Source organism: Penaeus monodon, chromosome 6, assembly GCF_015228065.2.
Source record: "Penaeus monodon isolate SGIC_2016 chromosome 6, NSTDA_Pmon_1, whole genome shotgun sequence".
NCBI lineage: Eukaryota > Metazoa > Arthropoda > Malacostraca > Decapoda > Penaeidae > Penaeus > Penaeus monodon.
In genome coordinates this window covers 29,999,675-30,013,320 of record NC_051391.1, presented here as the reverse complement: position 1 = coordinate 30,013,320, position 13,646 = coordinate 29,999,675, and positions in this window count along the sequence as shown.

Below are 13,646 nucleotides of genomic sequence, written 5' to 3'. Positions count from 1 at the left end.
ACAACCCCCCCACCACACACACAATCACATCAATGACCACCACTTAACGCACCCTCACTCCTCTCTCTCTTCTCATCTTTCTCTCTCCTCCCCCCCTCTTCTTCTTTTCCTCTCCTTCTTTAGCCTCTCATCTGAAATCCCCACTGCTCCATCACTCTCCACACACACACCACACACACACACACACACACACACACACTCACACACCACACACCACCACCACTATAATTTTTTTTTTTTTTTTTTTTTTTTTTTTTTTTTTTTGTGTTTGTTTTTGTTTTTTTTTTTTTTTTTGTTGTGTTTTTTTTTTAAAAAAAAAAAAAAAAATCAAAAAATAAAAAATATATTATATTATATATATATATTATGATATATATATATATATATATATATTATATTATTATATTTTTATATATATAATTATATATAATATATATAATATATTATAAAATTAAGTTTATACAACCCCTCCTTTCTACACGCCTGCATCCCACACATACGCACCGCCTCATACTCACAGACAGACCTATACCCTGTGGGAGTCAACCCTTTGCCAGCCTGCATCTTCAAGTGTCACTGTGGAAGATTCCCGAACACCGCCAAGGAACATTCCGGTGACTATTCGTCCTTTCCCGGGGTTCGCCGCAGTGCTCCATAATGACGTCTGGAATGGATTCTAAAGCATTACTGATATTGCCGAGGCAGGAAAGCGTCGATTTCTATACCTTCCCCAACGTGAATTTGTAGTTGTGTTGCGGTTTAAACAAATTCCGCTGCGGGTTTTCTTGCGGTTTTGGTGCGGTTACGAGGGGCTGTGTGTGGGTAAGGGAGGGTAGGGGAGGGAAGGGGTTTAAGGGATGAAGGAATCTTTATATTTATTATTATTTCTCTTCCTGGGAGGAGGAAGGGGGAAAGGTTTTTTTCTCTCTTTTTTCCCTCCTGTTTTCAAGCTGTCTTTTCTTGTGGTGGATGAATTTGTGGGACACGCTGTCGATACAGAGGTCGTGATCGTGGGTGAATACGAAATGGAGGGTATTATTAGTTCAGTTTTCCCTCTTCTGTTGTTATTCCCGCTTTCTTTTACCTTTTTTTCTTTTTTCCCTTGGCAATCGCAAGATCTTTCCCCCCATCAAAGCATTATTGGCATTTCTGATTCAGCGGAAATGATGGGTGTTCCAAGAATTATGGCCTCCGTCCGGAAGAGTTTTTTTTCCTTGCCGGGTGCCTGATTTTCTTTGCTTTCTCTGGGGGAAAGAAATCACATGAACTGAACACATGGCACTTATTTATCCAGCGTGGAAGTATACCAGATGTTTACTATTCCTTAAATTTGCATGCGAGGGTTACGCCCTCCCCCATGTGTGTTTTGGTTTCAGTGTCAGTTTTAAATTTTCCTTGACAAGCCCTCTGCCGAACCCTATTCCCGTCTGTCAATTAAACCAAGGTCGCGAGAAATATGCATTTTATCCCATGAGCTTATTGGGGAATTCAGTGATTAATTAATTTCATAGTTATAATTTTTTCTTCAAATTAAAATACTCCCAGAAAACCCAAACAATTCACGTACATGTCAAAGTACACAGCAATATATAACAAATTACACACCACACACACACTTTATGTGACTCTATGTGTGTGTGAAATATTATAGATTATATATCTAAGATATTTTTCATATTAATAATATATATATATATCACACAATACAACATACACACACATATAAAACACATACATATATACACACACATACATACATACACATATATTATATATATATTTATGTTATATATATATATATATTATACTATATATATATATATACTATATATCATATATATATATATATATATATATATATATATATATATATATATATATATATATATATGAATTCCTCGGAGTATGAAAATATATTCTTCCTGTTCCTCCAAAACCTAAAGGATGGGTCTACGTGTTGAATTTTCATACTCTGCAATTCGGCATTTGTATACCTTGAGCAGGAGTTACCAGCCCTTTTAAGCTGATAGGTACCCTGTTTTTTGTTGTTGTTTTTCTTTTTTTTTGATAAACCATAATACCTCCGTGTGTGTGTGTGTGTGTGTGTGTGTGTGTGTGTGTGTGGTGTGTGTGTGTGGGGTGTGTGTGTGTGTGTGTGTGTGTGTGTGTGTGTGTGTGTGTGTTGTGTGTGTGGTTGGGGTGTATGTATGTGTGTGTGTGTTGGTGTGTGTATGTGTGTGTGAAAAGAAATGGATGTTGATAATGATCTCACAGTGAATACTGCTCTAGTGTTCGTGAGAATGATTTTAGAAACCAAGTTGCGAGCCCCTCGTTGGGAACCCATGACGTCGAGGGTCGGTGTTTACATTGAAAATTCAGTACCAAATCATACTCACATTTCGTTACGGTATGCATTTTTTTTTTCTACATGAACCCCCACAGACAGGTGTCAAGCTAATACTAATGGTCGAGTTTTGGTCTTGATAACATCTAGCCAAGGCGTGGTTGATATCATCATGGATTAGAGAGTCGTTAAGTTAGAGTGGCCCAGTGTTTTCTTTCGTACTCATTGTAGTTTAATCGGGAAAAAATATATGGCAGCATATTTCCTCTTTACCAGCGGAAAATCGAGCCGTTATGGTCATCCGCCCAGGGTCCCCGGAGCGCCGACGACAGCGACACAAGCAGATGCCGATCTCCCAGCCTCAAGTATCGCCGGCGAAGGATGTACACGTGAGTGGGAAGAGGCAGTCAGCCCGACGATGTTCAGCGGCTGCGACGTGTCCCTGTGCCAGAAAAGCGGCCCTCGGTTGCGGCACTCGCAGCCTTCGGGCCAGGCTCTGTGTTGTTTTCTGCATTTTTCGCATTTTCCGTATAGCATGCTTTCGTAAGGGATTAAGAAAAAAAATGTTCACCCATAGTATAATATTAGTCTCAGAAAGACTTGGTATCATATTTTGATTACAACGTCCTGATATCAATTTTATACTACAATTTCAGTCTTTTACAACACTGATAAATCTTATCAGATGGCTAGTACAAATTTTACAATATAGTTTTACACTAAAATTGATAGACCAACACAAAATAGGTTTAACATTAAAAACAAGCGGTTGAAAGAGAGCGTAGCTTGTAGCACGACTCTCGCCGCTTCGGGAAAGAAAAACTCGTGTGTGTGTGTGTGTGTGTGTGTGTGTGTGTGTGTGTGTGTGTGGTGTGTGTGTGTGTTTTGTGTGTGTGTGTGTGGGTAGAGAAAACAGGAAAAACGAATAATGAGCGCCTCTTGAACAGCTAGTCTCAACACAAAGTCAAAGGAGATTCTTTACCTTTTTTTTATCGGAGGGATTATAAATAAGGAGCCAAAGAAAAGGGAGACTAGAGAGGGATAATGAACACCAAAGTAGGAGGAAAAGCACGGGGAATCTTCCACTCTTTTGTCGGAAAGTGTAATGAAGGAGAGTTTACCCAGATGATCCATGCAACTGCTAAATAACCCCTTGTCAGACCTCAGGCACGAAACAACTACGACTCTTGAATAGTATACCATGTTTTGGAGGATACTAAAAAGAGTAATATTGGAAATACGCTCTATTTCCTAAAGGTACGCAGAAAGGGGCTCATGATTCTCTTGTTTAGGTGAAATAAAGAACTAGAAAGCGAAGATCTATAATTAGACATACAGTATGAAGAGGGGTAACGGCGACCATGGTTTTGTATTGATCGTTGGGGATTATCATATAAAAAGGAAAACGAAAGAACAAGGATAGAGCCTATAGGAACACCATTGATATATTAGAAAGAAATGAAGAATATAAACTGTTTACCTAGATAATTAGTCTCGACGAATCCTGCCAAATACTTCTGGAGATTGGGAAATTCCATCTAAGTTTCCATTAAATGTATGGAATAAGTTTGATATGGAAATACCAAAAGGTACATGTCAGATCTGATGGTCAATAGCCGGAAGAGATTGTGATATCACCAGTGGGTGATATCACCTTTATAATATCGCGGGAAAAAGGACTTGGCACCAGCCACGGAAATGAATATGGACAATAAATACAAATATGAAAAGCGTAATATATTATAGTTCTGTTTTTTTTTTTCTAAAATATCTAAAACCTATGATCTAGAGAACGACGGAATGAATCAATATAGTAAATTAGATAGGCAGATAGATTTAAGAATAAGCACGTGTGCGTGTGTATATGTGCGTGCGTACGAGTGTGTGTGTGTGTGTGTGTGTGTGTGTGTGTGTGTGTGTGTGTGTGTGTGTGTGTGTGTGTGTGTGTGTAATATTTATACAATATATTTATCTGTCTATCAACACACACACACACACGCACACACATACACACATTTATATATATATATAATATATATATATATATATATATATATATATATATATATATATATAATATATATACATATATATATATTCATATATATATATATATATATATATATATAATATATATATATATATATAGTATATATGCATATATATATGTATATATACATATATATATGTATATTATATATTATATATTTGTACATAAATATAGATAGATAGATATATCGATAGATAAAGTACATGACCGTAGTTGCAATTTGAATTCGAATTAACTATAACGACGATCAAATGCGGGATTTGTAACAAGATAAATTTATTCATTTTATTTTAGATAAAAGGAAGGTCTTAGAGTTAGCTTGAAAAAGGACTAGACAACAAAAGTCAATGTATATAAAAATGAATAAGTAATGATATTGAATGTAAAATTTAAAGTGTATATATATATTAATATATAATATATATTATATATATATCATATATATATATATAAAAATCATTTATATATATATTATTATATATATATAAATATTTTATATATATATATAAATATATAATATATATATATATATATATATATATATATATATTATGTGTTTGTGTTTATGTGTGTGTGTGTGTGTGTGTGTGTGTGTGTGTGTGTGTGTGTGTGTGTGTGTGTGTGTGTGTGTGTGTGTGTGTGTTTGTGTGTGTGCGTGCGTGCGTGTGTGTATGCATCTACTCTATAAAACGAAATCGACCCCAAGGGCCACCGGGCACGTGAAAAAAATTTACCAGAAATAGAGGACGTAAACTCGCTCAGTCTCTCCGTGCCTCCCGGGAGAGAAAGGAACATCTCGAAGCGCATTCCAGGCTGGATATATCATCTTGGAAATGTATGTGTTTATCTATATATTTATGAGATTTGGCATCCGAGCTAATAGCTTTGTCATTGTTACGCGAGAGATGGGGAAAACAGTTGCAAAGGGGGGGGGGGGGACTTGGGGAAAAGGGGTAAAGAATATTAGAAGCGCCAGTAGGAGGGTCAAGAAAATTTTTTAATATAAGCATACATTTTTAAAAGGGTGCGTGTAATATGTAAAAAGTATATATATAAAAAAACTGTGTGTGTGTGTGTGTGTGTTGGGTGTGTGTGTTTTTGTTGTGGGGTTGTGTTTCGGGGGGGGGGTGTGTGTGTGTGTTGGTGTGTGTTTTTGTGTGTGTGTGTGGTTTTGTGTGTATGTTTTAATATAATATTAAAATTTTTATATATATATATATATATTATATAATATATTATTTTAAAAAATTTTTTGTATATATAGACATATTTTTGTAGTGTGTCACAAAACCCCCCACACAACACCCAAACCCCACACACAAACACACACACCACACACACACACACACACCACACACAAAAACACACCACACAACACCAAAACACACACACCACCAACACCATATATTATATATATAATATTATATATTAATTATTATTTTTAAAATATTATATATATAATATAATAAACTGGCCCCGATGGTCCCTGGTAGAGCACTGGACTCCGTATCTGGTCCCAAGTTCAATTCCCGCCGCGGGGAGTCGTAAAAACGTTTGCCCGCTCACACGGATACGACATATCCCTTGAGAAGGCAAACGCAGGGGGTTCTACGACACCTCGTTTGCCGCTGTGGCACAAGTGTTAGCGGCCGAACCGCAAATTGTTAGGGAAAGGGCATCCGTCAGGGCAAAAGAAGGGGACGCCAAATAACCTCTAGTGTCTAATTGATAGAGGCCCCATGTCCTGCAGTGGAATAAATGACGGTTGAAGAAAAAAAAGAAAATAAAAAGAAAAAGAAAAAAGAAAGGAAAAAAGAAAGAAAAGAAAAAAAATAGAAAAGAAAAAAGATAAAAAAAATATATGTCATAATTGTATATGTATATATATGTATTGAGTAAATATATATTATTATATATATATATATATATATATATATATAATATATATATATTGTACATATATATCATATGTATGTACATATGTGTAATATGTACATAAATGGTGTTGTGTGTGTGTGTGTGTGTCTGTGGGGGGGTGTGTGTGTATTATAAATATATTTATATATATTTATACTATCATAAATCTTATATATGTTTTTGTGTGTGTGGGTGTGTGTTGTTGTGTGTGTGTGGTGTGTGTGTGTGTGTGTGTGTGTGTGTGTGTGTGTGTGTATGTATGTGTGTGGTGTGTGTGTATATATTATTATATATATATTATATATATATATATATATTTTAAATGCTATATATATTTTATATATTTTAATAATTTTATAAATTTATTCATAAACAGACATATTTATATATATTATATATATATATATTAATATGACTATATATATTATTTCTATATGTATATTATATATATTATATATATCTATCTATATATATACTAATATATAGCATATATATATATATATATATTCTATATATATCATATTTATATTATATATATATAGTTATATACACACGGACACACACACATACACGGACGCACACACACACAATCACACACAAAACACACACACACTTTGTGTGTGTGTATGTGAGTGTGTGAAAAACGTATTCGCAGGCTATATTGATCCGAGATCACCGCTACATTATTTCATTTAGAGCCAGTTTGCTATTCATGGCATTTAGAATCTTGCTTCAACACTCTATACTATTTTTTCCGGACTTTTTATAGAATAGAAGATAAAAATCATCGATATGTTTAAACAATAAAACGAAGTTCTAACGGGAAAGACCTAGCTATTGATTTTGACTTTCTAATAGCGCCATCGTGGTTTTCAGTGCAATAATACTAATAATTCTCTAAAAAAATGTAGAGCTTTGTGTCTTTCATTTAGATGTTTATTTTTTTGTATCTTTTGGAATGATTTACAACAGAAGCATCTATCTAGAATGTACATAGAATACCGTCAACAAAATGGAAAAAATAATGTTTCAGTTTAGCGTAAATGACTTTTATGCAAGAGGAAACACTCCAAAGTACAGTGTTCAGTCAATCTCTATCGCTCTTAAATTTTATCTTTTGTCTATGTGTTCGCCCGTATCGTTCTTTTTTCTTTTTCTTTTCTTGACTGTCCATCTGCTAATATATTTGTAATCTTTTTGCCAAAGAACTTAAGCTTTCTGTACTCTCTCTCTCTCTCCCTTCCTCTCGTCTCTCTCTCTCTCTCTCTCTCTCTCTCTCTCTCTCTCCCCCCCCCTCCTCTCTCTCCTTCTCGTCTCTCTCTCTCTCTCTCTCTATCTATCTATGTTACTCTTCCCTCATCCTCTCCCTACCTTGACTTCTATATCCTCTGGATTTAATTTATTTATACGAGGGCGCTCATTAAAGATATCCCTGACCCACCTCCACTAAACTGAAAGTTCACATGCATAATGACCCACATCTCTATTGTCCATGTGTTGATTCCAGTCCTTAACTTATAACATGTTTCCTGTTACAGAGATGAAGATGCAGTAAAGCGCAAATAGACAATGAAGGGAAGTATAGGAAAGCACACACACTCATTTATTGCTTCATCAGGCCATATAAGACGAGAGATACATAGAGGTATATATCCCTGTACTGTGCGATCAGGGCACTTCGGTAATTAAGGCGTGCGACGACCTTGGTTAGTTCATGGCTCCCTGTTGAAGTTGGTGTCGACACAGGGAGCCACGAACTACCCAAGGTCGTGACAACGCCTAATTACCGACGTGACCTGGCCGCACAGTACATTAACACACACACACACACACACACACACACACACACACACACACAACACACACACAACACACACACACACCATACACACAACAACACACATATGTATATATATATATATTTATATATATATATATATATATGTATATATAATATGTATATATATACATATATATATACATATATAATACATATAGTATATATATATATATATAATATATTATATATATATATATATACACCACCTCTATGTATTGTTTGGTCTGTGGCAAGATCATTCATACCATCTGCATATGCAAAAGTTGTCTGCTCGATGAGTTCCCTAGGCTACTCACACCTTTCCAGAAGCAGGAACGAGACACTTTTAGCCATGTCCCAAAAAAACAGGACTTTTTTGACAGACTAATTATGCAGGATGCCCAGTCAGAACAATGAAAGTATTTTGTCTCACCACCCCCAAAAGGCATGTGTCACACCCTCAGGCAGGCAAGGTATACTCACTGTGTTTTGGGACCAGGATGGAGTAGTGATGATGGTACTACAATTACAGGAGCTACTGGGCTTCACTGCTACATAATCAAGAGGCACAGAATGTTGACCACAGTGTCTTCCTACAAGACAACGCCCTTGTCACAACTCTCACATTGCCCAGACGGAAGCTCTGTCATGTGGCTATGATATCCCACCTCATCGTTCTTATTCTCCGGCTTGCACATCTGAATTTCACCTCTTTCCATCCATAAGGTCATTTTTGAAGGGCAAACGTTTCCAGATGATGAGCCATTGATTCTGAAGTCACTTCATGGCTTCAAACAAGCACAAGCAAGGGTCCAGAGCTCTCAAGTGATGGGAGAAGTGTGTCCTTATGGGGGACCTGGGAGAAAGGCTAATAACTGTACACCTTTCATTCCATGTTATCGAAGTGGGTCAGGGGAAATCTTTGTTGAGCTCCCCTATATATATGATTATATAATATATATATATATATATATATATTATATATATTGTTAAAATTCATATTATTATTTTATTATATAATATATATATATATATAAAAATAAATAAAAAAAAATAAAATATATATATATATATATATATATATATATATATATATATTATATATATCCCGTGTATGTATTGTGTGTGTGTGCTTGTTGTTTGTTTACGTTAGGTATATAAAAATTTAAAATACAAATAACATACATAAAAAAATACATCAAAAAATTTTAAAAAAACCAACAAGAATATCTAAGGGCACTAATTCATGATTTAAAAGGATTCGTGACGTGCCACAGCCAGTAGAGATATATCACAGAAACACCAAAAAAAAGCATGCACTTAGCTTGATTGCAGGCGTATAAAATGCAACTTTTGCTTTTGCAAGCTTACAACGTTTCAGCCCTTCTACGTTTTCTGAGAGCGAATCTTTATCTCAAAGGCTGATACATTTGTCGTAAGGTTCAAATGCTGGCAAAAGCTTTGGTCAAGGGGAGAATTTCTTTTATTATTGATATTATCATCATTTTTTCTATTGCTATTATTATTACTATTGTAATTATTATTGCTGATATTATTATTACCATTATTTCTACCATTATCTTTATACTTGGGTTTATTATTATTGTTGTTGTTGTTGTTGTTGTTGTTGTTTTGTTTTTTTATTATTATTTTTTAATCATCATCATCATCATCCCCTCATCATTACCATTATTGTTATTATCATTATGATAATGATAATAATTATTATTGGGTTTTTACTACTATCATAATCATTATCATTATTATTATTATTATAATATAATTATTATTATCTTTATCATCATCCTTATCATTTATTTATTATCATTATTATTATTATTATTATTATATTATTACATTATTATTGGGTTTCAGTGTCATTGTTATGATCGTTGTTGTTATTTTTTTATTTATTATTATTATTATTACTATTATTATTATGGGATTTTAAGCATTTCTGCACTGGCTGTTTCTTCATTGCCGTTTTTCGTCCTGTTAGGCGAAGTCAAGCAAATGAACTAAAGGCTAACAGTTGTTCCTTCTCCTTTAAAGTTCTAACACAAACACTTTTCCTCAGTATTCTTGCCGTCCCCAAATAAAGCAGTCTTCTGCATCTTTCAACCTCAGGCCCAATGTCCATGGATTTTTCAATCCAACATTCACGATCTTTTGTACCGCTTCCGGAGGGCACCAATCACTACTGGAACAACTTTTTGCACATCGCAGTTCCCACAACTTTTTTATTTCCCTTTCAGATCTTGGTCTTTCTACCGTCTCTAACTCTTTTTTCTTGCAATCCTCGTATCTGCAGGTACGGCATATCAACCCATTAGGCTCTTTTAATCTTTTTTTTCCTTATGATTAAGCTATAACTCTGGTCTTCTTGCCTTAATGCGTTATCACATTGTACTTGATATCCCACAGAAATTTCACGGCCTCGTTCTCAACAACGACTCTCTGTGGGGTGTGTTCATACCACTTATCTGAAGCTCAAGCCCATGTTTCCTACACAAATCCCATTGTACTTTCTTTGCCACGTTATCGTGACTCTTTTGTACCTTTCTGTGCTAATTTCCTCGCACTCTGAACATATGCTGTATGCTTTCACCTCGTTTACCCCCAAAACATTCTACACAGCAGTGGACTGTCGCTCTGCTATATCTATATAATGCTTCCGTAGTTGGTCCTTAATTGCTTTGCTCTTGTGCAGCAGCCACACGGAGAGCTTCCCGTTTTTCAACCTTCAAATCACTCCTTGACAGCCCCTTTCCAAGATTTAACCCTGTCTACCTTTTCTGGCTCTCTCTAACGAGTGGGCCCTTGCATTGCCTTTCCTGTCCATTTGTGTTTGAGCTCTTTCTGCCTTTTTAATTTGGTTCCTTTTGGAATTCTTCTTTCTCCATTGTGTTCCTTGTCTGTATGGTTCCGATTGCACACATACCACATCTTATCAACACTCTTCTGAGTTTGCCAAATAAAAACCTAAGCTGTTTTCTTCTCCTTTTACACATTGTTCCAGCACTGACAGAGGCCACGACCTACCTTCCTTCATTTTTCATATATAGTCTGTCTACATCCTCTTATGGGTGTCATGGCACCATACATTGTCGGTTTTTTTCCTTGTCTTCTCCTGTTGATCACTTTTCCCCAGTTCCTCTCTCTCCAGCTTATATTCCTGCTCCATATCTGAATATTGCTACTACCCAGGTATGAATTGCAGTTTACCTTGTTTCTTCCATATCAACTTGGGTACTTTAGAATTAACCTCAGCCGTCGCATATACTCCTTCATTGTTTTCTCTTCATTTCATTCTCCTTCACCTTATCTAATTCCACAATACCCAGATAAGAATTCCTTCTTGTTTCAACTTCTTTTAATCATCTCATCATTCGGTAATTCTAAATGCCCTCACATCTTACAATCTTCCCTCTTTTTTAGGACTAGAACCCCCACATTTCTTGATTCCAAATTCACATCCTATATCAGTACTAAAAAAAATGTGAGTAGTCCTCTTGGGAGTCTATCTGTTCTTCACCTCTTGGAATATAGTTTTTACATCCTTCATAAAGAGTAGGTGATTAAGTTTATACTCCTTTTTCCCCCGCTCATAGCAGACATTTACCTTTCTGAGTAATGAACGGGGGGGATAATGGTAATCATGCCTCAAGACAAATAACATGGTGACAAAAACTATCCCCTTGGAATATCCCTCTTTTAACATCCCACCTCGCCGATTCCTCTCCATTGGAAGTTAAGGACAACTTCCACTGCATCTGCTGGTCTTTGCAAGAAACTCTCTCACGTTCCCAGCTATTCCAAACATTTCCATGCACTCACTAATCCAACTATTGGAACGAAGTCATAAAGCTTTGCTTATGACATATAAGAAAAGCTTATGACTTCGCCATAGCCAGATAGTGTGCCCTTTCCCTGCAATACTTCAGGATTGTTTTGGTCCAATCAATAAACTGATCTTTTGTACCCTGTCTCTTTCGCTTGCAACCTTTTTTGTTTCATCAGGTAAGTAGCTGTTCTCTTTCTAGGTAATTGTAACATTGTTGATCAGTCTTATGATTCCTGTCCTCAGTTTCCACATCAGTGGAAGGCCATGTTATCGCCTATAGTTCTCAAACCGCATTCCCTTCCCTGTTATCCTTTCTTGACACAACACTGTTCCGTCCGTGTGTTGACCATTTGGAAGGGTTATCCATTCCCATCAAAATCTTAATTAGTTGATCAGCAATTTTCGTGCATGTTGTCAGGTTTTTGATGCCAATATCCCTGGACACCATCCTTTGCCTGGAGGCTTCCAATTTGGCATTTTCTTAGCTTTTTTTCTGACATTTTCAATACTTATAGTTACCACCCTTTCCTGTGAGTGTCCTCCCTTAAACTTCAGAACTTCATCCTTAACTCAACGCCATTCTGCACCTTTGTTATTTCCTTCTCCACTGTCCAAAAATATCACCCCACAACCTTCTACTCTCCTCAGCATCTGTACCAACGTTCTTCGTTTGTTCTTAGTCTTTACCCCTTCAATTCCTTGTACTTTTTTTCCGCTGGTCAACACTAAATGTTCGATTATTGTCTGAACTTGGTTAGAATCCTTTGATCGTATCTCTTAGTTTTTGGCAACTTTTGGCAATCATTCTTTGTTTCAATTCTTCACAACAGTTTTAATACCTTGCTTATTCACCCGATATTTTCTCTTTCAGTCTCTGCAATTTTCACTTTTTCTTGTGGCTGATGTTCAACCTCTTAAGTTTTCCATCTAGTATGTTTTACATCTTTCCTTATTCTTTTGATATTCATCTCCATTGCGTCTTTTCACCAAGGATCTTTCTTAGCTCTAAATTCCTCTTTTTAGCCTAGCTGTTCTGCACCCATAACAGTTGCTGCCCTTAATCAATTCATTTAGTTTCTGTGATGTTTTTGGTTTCAATGTGGCCGAATCACTTGATTTACTTTATTCTTTCCTCTCTTCAGTTTTGTTCTTATCAACCTTTTTAAAAGATATTCCTTCTGCTGTTCTCTTTCACCTGAAATTTTCTTAGATTCTCAAACAATTACCCTTTGACTTTCAGACAAGATATTCTCTAGACACATCATCATCTTCGACAACAAAACTCCATTTTGCTGATCATTTTCCTCACATTTACATCATCCACCAAATTTTTCCAAATTTTCCTCAACATCAGCCATCCACAAACTTTTCGTTATCTACCTCCTCTCTACCATCCTCATCATCTTATTAATTCTCTTTTCCTCTCCCTCATAACACTTCTTTTTATCTTTCCAACTGATACTTAACATCTGGTCTTCCTTGGCCTGAATGATCGTTTTTATCACATTTGTACATTGTAATCCCACAGAATTTTTCACGGCCCTCGTTCTGAAAGCCAACCGTTTTCTTTCTGATGGCTCTGGCCTGGTCACATATAACGTTGCTTCGTCGACTCAAACCCTCGCTCTGTTTCCTCCATTCTCTTAACATTTCTTTGCCTGTTCCTCATGTT